This window comes from Balaenoptera borealis (genome assembly GCF_965194805.1).
Source record: "Balaenoptera borealis genome assembly, chromosome: 3".
Taxonomy (NCBI): domain Eukaryota; kingdom Metazoa; phylum Chordata; class Mammalia; order Artiodactyla; family Balaenopteridae; genus Balaenoptera; species Balaenoptera borealis.
The window spans coordinates 119,238,648-119,253,827 of NC_138866.1; the positions used below are offsets into that span (position 1 = coordinate 119,238,648).

The 15,180-nt window shown below is 42.4% G+C and overlaps 1 protein-coding gene and 1 long non-coding RNA gene across 2 annotated transcripts in view; one reads left to right on the forward strand and one right to left on the reverse strand.

Annotated features, from left to right (window-relative positions):
• The window catches only part of THSD4 (thrombospondin type 1 domain containing 4), a 572,383-nt gene that overhangs the window by 404,029 nt on the left and 153,174 nt on the right, over nucleotides 1–15,180 (forward strand). The window lies entirely within an intron of this gene.
• Nucleotides 1–15,180, reverse strand: part of LOC309624902 — a 280,987-nt gene that overhangs the window by 208,329 nt on the left and 57,478 nt on the right. The window lies entirely within an intron of this gene.

Sequence of the window (15,180 nt, forward strand, 5' to 3'; positions counted from 1 at the left end):
TTTATTCTTACTCTATTTGTGCATGCCTTTAAAAAGCTCCTGGAATCTCTGTGTTGGTATAAGTTCGGTACAAATAAATACAAAACCAGGTTACGCAGTTGAAAGAGACAAATCTGGGACTGCCAGGCTGCTGGCTGGTCTCTAGCTTTACCTAAAGATGTTTCATCTGGGCTTCCTGGTCTTCACACAAAGGTCTTGATTGCATGGGGAACCACAGAATTCTTACACATGCATCAAGTTTGTAGTGAGTCACCAGAGAACTGCAGATAAAGGAAAATGCATGTGCTCTTCAAAGTGGCTGCAGAAACAGTGCTATAAAATAGGAGACTCCTGCACCACATGGGTAATATGACCGGGGTTCCTGAAGGCCAAATCAGAGCCCACAAGTCTCAGTTTTGATGAATCAAGATTCAAGACCCTTCTGATAATACGGAAAATAGAAAAATAAATGAAGGTAAGTACTAGCAGAAGCGCCCTCCAGAACTTTAATAGCTGTGATCTTACCTCTCTTTTTTTAGGCTAATATTTAAAACATTTCCTCCCATGCATGATTTTTTGCTTAATATTTTTTACTACTTGTCTGTACGGTATACAACAAATTTCCTTTAATGAGTATGTATTACTCCTAAATGGAGAGAAGATGAAAAGATATTTCCTCCCATAAGAATATATTTTAATCATGACATCCCCTTCAATATCTTGGTTTTCTAAAAATACATGTTTTGCTAAAAGCATCCAAGGCAAAATTGGCCTGCTGGTCAGATACCCAAGGTTTGGGTTGTTTTCTTTGCTGGTCAGAAGCCCTGAAGAAATGAAGATTCTGCCCTCTGAGATTCATGGATGTGAGTACAGACCCATGCTAATCTTTCTTTGCCATTTGGTTTCACATTTCAAGGAAAATATTAAGGCAGATGTCACAGTTAAAAGGAGCGAGGAAGAGGGACAGAGGGGAAAGAAGGAAGGAAGGAAGGAAAGAAGGAAGGGAGGGAGGGAGGGAGGGAGGGAGGTTGCAAACCTGGACTCCATTCTTGTTTCCTTCTCTTTCTTTTGTTCAGCAGTCAAGAATGTGAATTGAGCATCTCTCAAAAGTTATTTATTTATGACTCCTTTCTTCTAAAAAGTGTTGAAAACAACCATAAAAAGTTTAGTGAATGTAACATACACGGTAACAAGTAAGGGAGGAAAATGGAGCAAAGGGAAAACTTAGCATAAGAAAACTAAGAGAAGGATAAAAACTAGTGTCTAAAATCCATGCCGTTAAGTCCCGCTGAGTATGGGTCAGAAATTTTACTCTGCGCTTCATAGTAGCCAAAGCAAAGAAGGAAACACAATCAAATATGTGGCTCATAGGTCGGGGGAGAAAAACGTAATTCATTTTGGATGGGGTACTGAGCTAAGTATTTTGGAGAACATATACAAAGGAGATAAGAGATATTAGCCCTTGGACTCAAGGAGTCAGTGCCACTACTTACGAGGACAAATAATAACACTAGCTACCATCAACTGAGTGCTTCTTATGTGCCAAGCACAATCCCAGCCAATGCACTCATGGCACAAGAAGACCACGCATTAAGTACAGCTGCTTATATTTGTAAAAGTAGAAGTTGTGGTTTATAAAAGGCTTTCCCATTTGTATTTACTTAATTACTCGAAATAACCCTTTGAGATATTGGCCAGGAAGACATTGTTTTTCCACAAGGAAGGCAAGGTCATATAGCTAATAATTGGTGGACCTGGCATGCAAATCCAGATTTTTCTGATAGACCGTTTCCACTACCTTGTGATCTAGGAGGCAAAACTGTGATGATAGAAATAGGATAGTTGGCTCTAGGATCTTAAGCTGAGTTTGTGTGAGGTGTCTACTCCCAGGCCCGCCATGAACAGGCTGTGGGGTATTGAGAAAGTCCCTTTTCTTCTGGGAGCAGCAGTGTCTTCAACTGGAAAATTAGAAGGTTGATGACTGTCCAGGGAGATTCATTCCAGCTGCAACAGTCTGTTCATCTCTGGGTTTCTATGGCTCCAGGCGGTTTCCCAGACTACACTCCAGGGTGTTCCTAGTCATTTTCGCATTAGCAGTTGCTCTGTGGTACGGCTTGGCTGTGCCTCTGTGGGCCGTTTAACCTTCATCATTGTCCCAGCCTGCTTTGGGGGCTGAGCTGGGCTTGCAAGCTGCATGTTAAAGGCTGAGAGAAGCCAGAACTCCCTTTAAGCCTGAGGTGTCCCACGGGGTGTTTCCGCGGCATCACCAGGACAGGTTTTGTTGTTGCTGATTGATGTTTCACCTTCCATGCATCTTCTGGGAAGATTCAAGGTGGAAAGTGCCTGAAGTTGAATCCAGACCTAGTAAAGAACTCACTTTTTTTTCCCCCCCTTTCCTTTTTAAGCCTCTTCTGAGCCCAAAGATCCCATGTACACATCTTGGATTCTTACAAGTTAGCCGTGTCTCCGTGGAGGGCTTCCCTGGGGGCCAGAATGTTGTGTTGTTAGTTTCCTGTGCCCAAATAAATAAACCCTGTCCTAAGCTGTAGGCTCCAGGTTTGCTTCTGGCATCCCTTTGCCTCAAAGTTTCTGTATTGAATAAAACAGAAATGTTTAGCAAATCCCAAGAAATTCCTTATTTAATGGAAAAAAGAGATCCCTGAGTTTATATTTCAAAATGTGATTTCCATGTTCCCACCATATTAAGGCAAGTTCACCTCACCAAATCCCCAGATGTCTGGTATGCTTTTCTAAAAATGCCTGTATTTAGCCCCTAGAATGCATTTCGAGTACCTATTGTGGACAGGATTCTCCTCTGAGCCCTGTAGGAGATAGAGTCCCCAAGTGAGACTCAAACCCCACCCTATAATTTAGTTGTAAAGATTGCATTAGAATCTATAGGAAGTGTCAGCTCTAGCCTGCAGACCGGCTTTCTCCCTACATGTTGATCGTCTACACTATGCAATATAGCATCTTCATGTGGCCACCTGTCCTCCTTCCTGATGATGGTAAGTTTAGCTCTGGGATTGGCCACAGATAGCTTATCTCACTAGCTAAGATGCCATCTAGCAACTGCCTTGGCAATTTCTCTATGAGTTGTATTTTCTTTCTTCCAGCCTCTTTGAAGAGTGGGTTTTTTTCATTTGCTTCTTGTTTCTGCCAACCCTAAACTGTCCTCCTTCCTAAAATGTTTGTCTTTTTTCCTAAAAGTAATTTATATTCATTGTTGAAAGAGAAAGAGAGACAGAAACAGAAAGAGACAGCATGCAGAGAGAAACTTAGAAAAAGATAATAAAGAAAATATAATCCTACCACAGCAAATATACTGCTGTTAATATTTTGGGTTTCCAAAAGTATGATTGCCTGTGGTTATTTATCCTCAACCCTTGCCAATTATGTGAATTTCGAGTTGGGGGATAATAATTATATTACATAGTGAGCAGTTTTCCTCTATCATTAAATCGTCTTCAAAACCTTATTTGTTAATAGCTGCACAACATTCAGTTGTACGGGTGAAGCTGTCATTTTAACCATTTCCTTTGTGCTGGACTTGTAGATGGTTTCCACCTTTTAACTTCAAACCCACCGATAAGGTGGTAGCTGTAGCTTGGTAGCCACTTGCTGAGTGTATAGCTCACGTCTGGCACTGGGCTAGCTCTGGGGATAAAGGAAGAAAAGGCACTGGCTTCGCCCCCAGGGAGAGGGGTGGTGAGCACTGTTTCTGGGCGTGTATCATGTCTACTAACGTGATACTTAATATTAAGGGCCCTCCCTTGTAGCATAGCAGAGTCTGAAAGGGCTTGCTGAGTCATCTAATGCTATGATATTCAGTATAATCTCAGAGTTGTGTATATTTCATTATTTTCTAAGTCTGAAAAGTGATTTTCGGGGTGGCGGTGGGGAGTAAGCTCCCTAAGAGAAGTTGACCCTTGAGCTACTTCTTGAAGGACAAAGTGACAAAGAGGAAGGAGGGAAGGTTGGGGGCTGAGAGTGGGAGAGATCATTCCAGGAAAGGCAAACAATGCCGAGAAAGGGAGCTTGGGCAGGGTTGGATATGTGCCAGGGCTTTGTTCTGGCCTGAATTTAGGATGCATGACAGGGGCTGCCACCGGAGAGGTCTGCAGGGGACATGTGCTGAGAGGCTTTTGATGCCCCACTAGGGGAACACTTCAACCAAAAGCTTGGTGAACCGCTAAGGGTTACAGATAGAGGTCTGAGCTCGGCGGACGTGCAGGACGTACAGGATGTCTAGGAGAGTCACTGTGGCATCCGTAGCGGGGACAGGAGACATGGGGGTTTCTGGGGAGAGGTAGCAGGTGAGGACTCTGAGCCTCCTGGGCACAGGAATTGTGACTTTTCTTTACCGCTGCCTGGCACATGACGGGTGCTCAGTATTTGTAACATCTGAAAGAGGCTGTTACAAGATTCCAGGAGGAATGCTGAAGGTGGTGGCATTGAGAAGGGTAGGGTGGGGTCCCATTAGAAAGACATTTAGGAAGGGATGTGGATGAGATTTACTGACCGTAAAGCCAAGGATCCCAACAGACCTTATTTTTCAGCCCTGAACGAAAACTAGAATGTGGTTTTTGAAAAGGTATTTGACTTCAGGAACCAATAGGCCAATGGAATGTTTCTAGACCTTTTGAAACTCTCATCTCTGCTTTGTGAATTACATAGTTTGGTTCTATTCAGTGGGTCCCTTTTTCCCCAAAAATGCCACCTGTGAAATAAGTTAAACACCACACTGTCTTAATATAAAAATATTTCCTCAAACCCACTGTATAAATTAATTACTCTTTAGGGAATAGAATAATCTAATTTTCCTTATACGAGGTACTCCATTCACACATTCTACATTGCTGTCGGGGTAGGTGATGAATCAACTGTTTCTGAAGGATTGTGAGTGACAATAAATGTCAGTCTGAGCTCTGATTGATTTCCTGCAGTCTCACTAGTTGTGACTTCATTTGGTAACTTAATACTAATTGTGCCACTTTGATTACCTTTGATTTTCACTGTACTCCCAGCACGTACTAGAGTACCTGGAACAAGCAAGGTACCTAGTAAATGTCTTTTGAGTGGAGGAGGACTTAAGTCCTTTAAAAATACTCCTCTGGGGAATTTTAGAGAGGTCAGAGAGAACTGCAGTTCAGGGGGACATTCACTTAAGAGGTGAAACCAGAATTTGATCCTTGATACAGTGACACCGACTTGCTCTAACCCCTTGATCCCACTACTTTGGAGGCACTCAGTGAATATCAGCTGCCTGGTCAACCTTGCCGGAGCAATGTCTGGTGCTGAGCCACAGCCATCAGTTCAAGCTTGTGCCTCAGGCAATAATGCAACTTTTCTTGCATGCATTCAGCTTTTATTGAGCACCCGCAGTGTGCCCACACAATAGCAGACATTCATGGTGTTCCTTGGATTCCAAAGAGATTTCTCCCTTTGAACCTCACGACCACCCTGGTAGATATTATCGTCCCCTTTTGCAGATAAGCAAAATGAGGTTGGAAACACTAAAGTTACTCATCCAAGGTGGTATAATCAGAGAGGAAGCTGGCTGTCTCACCTCCCTCTTCATGGTACCAGAAACTGGTTTCTGGCTCTCCTTTTACCAGCTAAGTAAGCAGTAGGGGGCTATGAAGTAGGGTGTCAGGATGTCAGAGGGTTTGAAGGCTCCTTGCCTTTCTGCTTTGTGACCCTGAGCAGTTCCTTCCTCTCTCTGGCCCTCAGTTTATAGTGCCCAGGTGAGAGGTGATGAACTGAGGGGCACCAGAACAGATGGAGAGGAGCAGCTGGACACAAGAATGTTAAGGGGAAAATCACCTGGACATGATGATCGATGCAATGTAAGGCAGGAAAGAGTGGCTTAAAATAACAGCCATTTATTATTGTTCCTGAGTCTGCAGGTCAGTTGGGGTGTTTCTGTCAATGTGGGCCATGCCTGGCCGACCTTGGCTGGGCTGCATCTGTGGTTGGTCAGGAGCTGGCTGATCTAAGAGAGCCTCACACACATGTCTGACAGTTGCCTGGCTATCCACCAGGGTGACAAGGGTGAATGGAGCACACATCTCTCATTCTCTACAGGCTAACCCAAGCTTGTTCATGTGTCAGTGTTGGAATTCCAAGACTATGAGCAGAAACATGCAAGACCTTCAAGGGGATAAGGAGACAGACTCCATCTCTTCACGGGGAGGAGCTGCAAAATCGCATTGCCACGGGCTTGGCTACAGAGAAATGTGAACAAGTGCAGCCATAGTGATTGCCTGAAGCTGATATAATCAATCCGTTTCCCTAGAGGCCCTAGAATAGCTTCAGACTAAGCCAGACTGGCAGAAGCTGCATAGCTGAACCATAGCATTATAGCCCTCAGTAGAATTACCTGTACTAACAGGGCTTTAGTGATGCATCAGTCTGTACACAAGGGAAGTTACAGGAAACCGGACTCCTGAGCTCATTGTCATATTTACTCCCAGTTTGCTGTTGAAGACATTGTGCATTTTAGTACACGGTGGAGAGGTTCCTGACTTGTCTCCATATTAGGCACGCCTGGGTTTCTCTAGAGCTGGGCAGTTTTTTAATCTTACAAATTTGTGACTCATGAAGTGAATGGATTTCTCTCTCCAACTGTCTACTAGAAAGTTTAGAGCTGAATAGTGACCCACTACTAACAAACATGGAGACCCTGTGACATATATTTTGGTACTGATTTCACTTTCAGCTCCCTTATATTGTTCCTTTTAACAGGTCTCCTCCCTACTTACTTTAAATCTGATTTTGTTTGATTGCATTGTATATTTTTGTAAGTGGTTAAGTTTTGAAGAAAGTAGACGATAAAAAAAATGACTGAATGAATAAGCCAGCAGAATACCTTCATATACCCAGCAATGTACTGAAAATCAGTGTTTTTTATTATTGTTTGTTTATTTTTAATAAGTTGTTTTTGAAGTCCCACCTTGAGGACTGGAATTTCATACTTTGAAACTTTACAGCTTCTAAATTTTATTTTGGAAAGACTGCAGTTACCCTTCTCACCACTAGGTGACACTCTGTCATTATCTAGGTGGGTAATAGCTGTACGGACTCTGCTGTAAGGACTGTGGGATATTTATGCACGACCACTCTAAGGCATAAAACCTATGTCTCTTTTATATAGGGTTGGGTGTACAAATATTTGGCAATGGAATGGAAAAGGTTGAGGGCATGGTACCCTGTATGTGGGCTAGCCCCCTGCCTGCAAGACGCTTACAATCAAGGCCAGAGGTTTCCTAACCCTCCTAAACGCAGTTTTCCGTGGCCCTGAGCAAAATGTGAATGAAAACTAGTGTAGAGAACCTTACATGAAGCTAAATATATTCTTCTTTTTTTTTTTAATTAATTTATTTTTGGCTGTGTTGGGTCTTCGTTGCTGCGTGCGGGCTTTCTCTAGTTACAGCGAGCGGGGGCTACTCTTCGTTGCGGTGCACAGGCTTCTCATTGCGGTGGCTTCTCTTGTTGCGGAGCATGAGCTCTAGGCACGCAGGCTTCAGTAGTTGTGGCACACGGGCTCAGTAGTTGTGGCACACAGGCTTAGTTGCTCCGCGGCATGTGGGATCTTTCTGGACTAGGGCTCGAACCCGTGTCCCCTGCATTGGCAGGCGGATTCTTAACCACTGTACCACCAGGGAAGTCCCTAAAGGTAATCATTTTTAAAAGTTCTCTTTTTCTCTGAGATTTTGCTTTTCTACTTTTTTGGTATTAAAATGTCTTTTCTTTTATGAAATGATAGTAAGAATAGATGGAAGACAGATTTTTTTTCTTTTTGTAAAAAAATGTTTCTACTTGACAATAAAAAGGGAACAAATCCATAGAGACGTCAGAGTTCTTTGTGGGAATTTAAAAATTTTGGCCCACAAAATCCAAAATTCTGGAAAATGTGCAGTTGTATAAGAAAGGAAACCAATACCAAAATATTTAATATAATCCTTCTCAATACATTTGTATGTATCAGGCCCTTCACAGAAAATATGATCTCATATCACTTACAGTCCAACTCCTATTATAAACCATGTTTTTTTAAAAAGGTGGTATTTAGGAAACAGTCTAAGGAATATTCTCCTTCCTCCCCTCCAGCTGGGAATTCTAAATCTACCCTTTAAGCATGTTAGAATACTTGGCCTCAATAATTACATTCCACTGTCATGTTCTTAGCTTTTATAGAGATCAAAAGATGAAACAACCTATTAAAACTCTGTTTCTGCCTTTGTTTTATTTTAAAGCTATTATTAAGGACACCTTCGCTTATATTACACAGTAGACTTTAAAGTTCCATATAAGGAAGTTTTAGGGTCCTTTCTAATATTCTGTTGATCTATCTTTTCTTCTCCTTTCAGATAACAAGATAGCATGTTACCTTTTTGCCTTTGCTGAGTGGCTCCGGTTCAGATTTTATGCTCAACCAGAACAACTTTGTTTACCCTTAAGAGTGATAACATTTTCTGTTTCCTGGTTTCTTCTTCTATTTTTATCAACCTTGTAATGTCTTTTATTATAAACCCTCCAAAGCCTATGTTGGAGTGATATACAAATACTTCCAAAATAGAAATAGATTTCTTTATATAATAAAGGGTATATTTTGGAAAGTACTGAGTTCTTCAGTATAAACTGTGAATGCCTCCAGAATATCTTCCAGGACTGTCCTAACAAAAAACCTTTAGTATTCTCTTATTCAAAATCATTTCACATATTTAAACCTTCTTTCCTGGACTAGAATAGAATCCCTGTTGCGGGAAGAAACTTTGTTTTGAATCCCTCATAGTTTCTAGATCAATGCCACGACATAAGAAGTACTCAGTGAATACTTGCTGACTGACTAATCCACTGATCTGTGTGTTCTGGGAGAATCAGAAAAGCTTTCCTAGACGGGGTGCAAGGAAATGCACAGAAGGTATGACATTCACCTCCCTAATCCTTGGCTACTCTAATGTTAAACGTGATGGCTAAGGTTTCTTTTTTTTCTTTAACATCTTTATTGGAGTATAATTGCTTTACAATGGTGTGTTAGTTTCTGCTTTATAACAAAGTGAATCAGTTATACATATACATATATCCCCATAGCTCCTCCCTCTTGCGTCTCCCTCCCTCCCACCCTCATGGCTAAGGTTTCTAAAGTTCTGGGACTTTACAGTTGTTAAGTAGGACAGGAGACTGTGGAAGGTGGTGAATAACAATTTTCAGATTCATGGGGGCAGAAGTAAATGTGGTATTGTGGAGACACTTTCAGGATGGAGGAACGTTTTGTAAACTGTAAAGTGCGGTGAAATTATGCCTCTTTGGTTTACAACCATTTGGCTTTACTACAGCTTTCACTGCGTGCCCCTGATTTAGCCCTGAGAGGGCTGTCCTGGTATTCATGAAAACCGGTTTGGACTGGTGCTCCTTGTGAGCAGCGGGGTGGCCTCCAGGTGGCCATCTGGGCGGTGATGCAGGGCACACCAACATCTGGCTGGGCGTGCTCCTTTCAGATGACTCGTGGTTTGCTGGTTGTAGCAGGGATGCTGTTTCATTATGACGGCAACTTGTTGGATGAGTATGGTGTCATCCGCACTGTGTTCATTGATTCTTTTTGACTTTACTATTTTTTTTAATTAAAGGTTGAATTATTTAAACTTTCAGTATCAAATACACGTTTTGTTTTTTTTAGTATAAAGTATTCAGGGGGTCATAGCCTAAGGAGAACAGGTAAACGGCTATTAGATAGACTAACTAATAAAGAGAAAACACTTGGTTGGGTTATATCACCATACCGATGTTGTCTAGTAAAGTAGTTAAGACCATTTTAGTGATATTTGGTGTTGTCTTTACGTACATTGATTTAATTTGGGGTTCTGGATTGCACTAACTTTTTTCTTATGAAATTAGTGGTAATTATGTTTTCAGTTTAAGGTAATTTGCCTTCATAAAGTGGGGATAAACTGAATTTAAGTAAGGGGATATTCTGTTATTCCTTTTTTATTCTCCTTCAGATCTGGTTCTTTACAGATGTCCAAAACCTATTATTGTTAAGTTGCTAGAGGCTGGCTGGAATTTCAGAGAGTATTACCTAGAGCTAGCATGTCCTTCTGAAGAGGGACCCATGCCTGTTCTCATGATGATCTGACTATTGCAAATCTATGGAGTTTCTGATGAGGAAAGGAATTAGAAATACCTCTGGGTAAACAAGTCCGCAAAAGAAGGAAAGCACGCATGTGAAAAGTAATTATAATTCAACTATCAGACTTGACATGGTTCAGGAGGTTTGTTATTTTAGCAAAGTAGCTTCACCCAGAAAAGATTGCTGCTACACTCTTAAAGGATGATTCCAATCTACTCTGCAGTAATTGGTAGATACCTCTCAAATTACTTCCTTTATCTCTCCCTACCCTCAACCTTGGTTTTTATTTTCCATTCATAACATTTAAAGGATCTGAGCCACCATAATTTGCAAGGTAAAACAACAGCAATAAGAGACACCAATTTCACAGACAGAGAAATAAATAGAAAACCTAGCTAGTAACTAAATCTGCCGAATTCTATGTATAACTAGTTTTCTATTGCTTTGTAACAAAATACCACAAACTTAGTGGCTTAAAACAACACAGATGTATTATTTCATAGTTTCTATATTATATACGGGATGCATACATTATATTAATTCATATACATCATTATCATCATTTCTGTAGGTATGAAGTCTGGGCACAGCATGGCTAGGTTTTTTGCTCAGGGTCTCACTGGGCTGAGATCAAGTTGTTGCCAGGGCTGCCATCCTCACCTGGATGGAGTCTGGAGTGATGTTCCAAGCTTCCTGCTTGTTGGCAGAATTCATTCCTGAGGTCCCTGTTTCCTTGTGGCTATCAGCTGGGGTCACTGAGCTCCGGGAGGCTGCCTACTTTTCCTTGCCCTGTGATCTCTCCATCTTCAAGCCAGAAACAGCACGACAAATACTTGTGTTTCAAATCTGCAACCAACCAGTTTAAAAACTTTCTGCTTTTAAAAGGCTCGTGTGATTAAGCCAGGCCACACAGATAACCTCCCTATCTTAAGAAGGTCAACTGTGCCATTTAACATAACGTAATCATGGGTGTAAAACTCACCACATTGGCAGTCCTGGAGAGCATCCAGGGCATGAGGCTCATCTTAGAATTCTGCTTAGCCCTGAGGAAAACTGCTTATCAGCACCAACAAGCATCATGCCTGCTGTGGAGGATATAAAATGCCTATAAGTCCTTTTCTGCCCCTTCACGGTTTGCAAAGTACTTCCGCAGCTGTGATCTCATTGCCTCTTAAAAAAAAAAAAAAAGAAGAAGAAGAAGAAGAAGCTCTACCACCTTTTCATTTTATATGCAAGGAAACTAGAGCTCAAAGAGGTTATAAGATTAGCCCAAGGTAAAAAACCCAGTGACTTGAAGCTGGGACTTCTGAGTCACGGACGAGATACTCTGCTCTAAGATGGGAACTTTCACTGTGACATATTTCCACCCTCAAGAATTTTGTCATTTGGAAGACGATGGAAGCCAATGCAGAAAGCAGTTGCAGATTAAGGGGTAAACATCCTAGTGGTGTTTTTAACACAGCTTAAGTTGAAGGGCAGTGTGAGGCTGGGGTAGCTTTTGATACTTGATGGGGAGATGGGCACAGGTATGCAGAGGGCAGGAAGAAAGGGGCAGGCAGGGGGCACAGTCTGAGTAAAGGCAGGAACAAGCAGGGGAAGGGGGGAGTGTTGGCAGGGGGAGGGGGGGAAACCTGTCAAAGTGTTAATGACCTGTCAGAGACCCAGGAATTTGCGGTAAGGCGTTAGATGTTAGGGAACTGTTGTGTTTGTTTAGCTGGAGAGTGATTTAAAAGAGCAGTCTTTTAATGGGGAGTTGATGGTTCACATAGCCTTCCATCCACTCAGCAATTCCACACCTGGGTATATACCCTAGACCCATATATGGATCATGAAATCAGTTTGGTGGGTTTTGAACAGCACTTAAAATATAGAATAGGATGGAATGAAATATACTAAAGGACAGAGGATGCAATAAGGGTAATAAGTATTGTTACTTGAAGCAGTTCCATTATGTGTAAGTATGTGGACATATTTTGTGTCTTGTGTAGTATACTGTGATATAAAATATATTTCTTACTGTGGGTTGCAGTCAAAAAAGTTCAAAAAAGACTGCCCAGAGAAACTCTTGCAGATGTGTACATAAGTACAGTAATGTTGGTCGCAGCACTGTTTATAATCGCCAATAATAGGAAACCCCCTTGATGTTCATCCTCAGGAGAATAGATAAGTTGTGGATTATGCATACAATGAGGTACAGAGTAACACTTAAAAAGAAAGAAACTAGAGACACATCATCATAGACAAAAAACATCAAAGCTGAAAGAGAAAAAAAAGGTCTCTGAATTATAAATGTATTATATCATTATATAGACCTTAAAAACATACAAAACAATGAAATACATTATTTATGGAGGAGTATAAACATGCCTGAGTAGGATAACAGCAAATTGAGGGAAGCGGTTATGGCTGATGAAGGAGAGAGGGGAATGGCATCAGAGAGAGGGACTTTCCCCTGCATCTGTCTGTGTTAAATTGGGTGATGGGAACTCAAGTGTTTGTGGTAACATTCCCTATATTTGTCTGCAGCCTCGAAATATTCTGTAGTACATTTGCTTAGAACAGAACCATAGGATAATTCATGAGCCAGCACTGGGCAGAGACTGACATGGAGACTTGCAATAGTATAGCTTTAAAGGCAATGGTCCTGGACTAGGGCGATGACAAGAATAGGCTGTTCTCATACAGTAGTATGTGTGATAGCGGTGATAACAATACCCTATATTTTTGGATGGGCTTTTCAAAATAGAAAAACACTTCTACAGACATCTTCTCATGTTATGGTCACCAGATAGGCAGGTGACCTCAGAAAACTGAAATTTAGAGATATGAAATGACTTGGCTGAGACAAGACAGTAAGGAGGAGTGAAGTGTGGAATTGAATCCAGTCTGCCCATGTTTTTTTGGTCTTTCAAGGCATATATACACTAATATGTATAAAATAGATAATTAATAAGAACCTGCTGTATAAAAAATAAATAAAATAAAATTCAAAAATTCAAAAAAAAAAAAAAAGACTAGCATATTAGGTCCACCTTTGACTAAAGTCCAAGTGTTGTTCTTTAAGTCTCTGGTTTTCACTTCTACGTGTCACAAACATATGATATAAAGACTGTGATTGTGGAGGCATCGTCAGCTCTCATGAAGCAAGAACATTGCTGTAACTCACTCACATCTTCAAGATGCAGGAGCAGATCCTCACCTGGGCTTCCCTGTTGGTCATGGGGCACGTTCCCTGTGTGACACATGACACTGAAAGGGAGAATTCAAGGGCAAATACCTGGTAGATTCTTGCTGGCCGAGCTTCAGAGGATGTCAGAGGGCAGCTGGTAGGGGGAACGAGGCCTGGTACAACCTTCTGCAGGAATGTTTGCAACCAGCCTATGTGTGGCTAGAGAGGCTTAGACTGGAGCCAGATGTTCTCCCTAGCAAAAAAAGAAAAAAGAAAAAGGCAACAAACCCAGACATCTTCCATAGACTAGGCCCTAACAAACAAAAACGTGGGTGTGTAACAAGAAAGCAGCAGGTAACTGTGAATGGCATTGTTCAGATGTGGTTTCACTCCATAAATAACAGAAGAAAAGACGAAAACAAATGTTTCTGGGTCTAAAGTGTAGGTTCCGTGTCAGGTTTTGATGAACACATTATTCTCATGCAATTTTCCCAACAACCCTCTGAGGCAGGTGATAATATCCTTCAATTTAAAGACTGGGAAACAAGAGCTAAGGCATTAGCTGGTCTGCCCAGGGTCACTGGCTAGTAAGTGATGTAGCCAGGATTTGAAGTCGGGTTTTGCACCATAGCTCACAGTGTTTCCTCTATATCATGCAGTGATAAAATTGAGAGGGAAAAAGAAAACACGTTTATAAGCCAACATGTGGTGACCATGGAAGGAAGTAGATTTGGGGGGTGGGGCTGGAATACTGGAAGAGGAAATTTAGACCTCTGGGAAACTAGTCTAGGTTCTGGAGCAGACGACTGTCTGGGTGAATGCTCTGTTCTGGCATGTTCCATCCAGCAGTGAAGTGCACGGTGGGCAGGAGCTACGAGCAGCAGGGGCAGAGAGCTGAGGGGCGCTGCTGGCATTTCCCCAGTGCCCCCCTGGCCCTACTGAGCAGCCACATGCCCTGCTATCCCAGGAGTTGAGCAGGTACCTCCCTGTAGAGGTGCAGTGAGCTGTCTGGGATCCCAAGTCAGAATGCAGAACACATTTTCCCACGGAAAGCATGTCCTCCTCGGTACTGGGCTCTGGCCTGCAGAAGAGTGACAGAATCCACTGTGGACTAGATTGGCTTTTATGGGCAAGTCTGGGAGCCCAGTCACCACATATCACATACATTCTGTAGGAAAATGTGTGCATAGTTCAGCTTTCAAGTGGACATTTGGATCATAGCCTGCCTTAAGCTGAGGATGGCCTACCTTGGAAGCATGCTGAGATTTGAGGTGTTAAGCGTCTGGGTTCCAGTGTTGCCTGAGGGAGGGGACGGGGAGTGACATTTAGTGGGCACTCACAGGTACCCAGGGCTGTGCTGGGATCCTATGTAACCTCTGGTCTTGTTCCAGCTCTAGTTCTGGGAAGTCAGTAGGAATATCCTCATTTTTGTGCAGGGGATTGGACTCTCAGAAGGGCTAATTAACTTTTCCAAGGGTTTACAGCTAGGGAGAATTGAGGTCTACAGTTCAAGTTCTTTCCAGAAAGAGATCAAGTCACTTAATCGGAGGTTCTCTTCCTGCCCCAGCCTTGCCCCTTACCATCATTGTGATAAAAAGAACCCATACGAAAGCCTCATGGGGGCCTTTTAAAAACACACTAGGTTGCTGGAGACTGTGTGACATGGGCAGGATGGTAACACGCCTCATAGCTGCTCCTGCCCTTTCCCGGACCCACTGTCTCATCTCCCTTTCTCTTCTCTGTGTCTGGCTGGAAATTCTTGCTATCAAATCAGTGGCTGTTTATAGTCACTAAGAGAGGAGGCCAATGGGAAAGGGGGCAGAGGGGAAGGCGCCCAAGGACAGAAGGGAGCTGAGGAGGTGGGAGGTGTAGGGGGTAGGGGCAGAGGGATGTGAGTTCC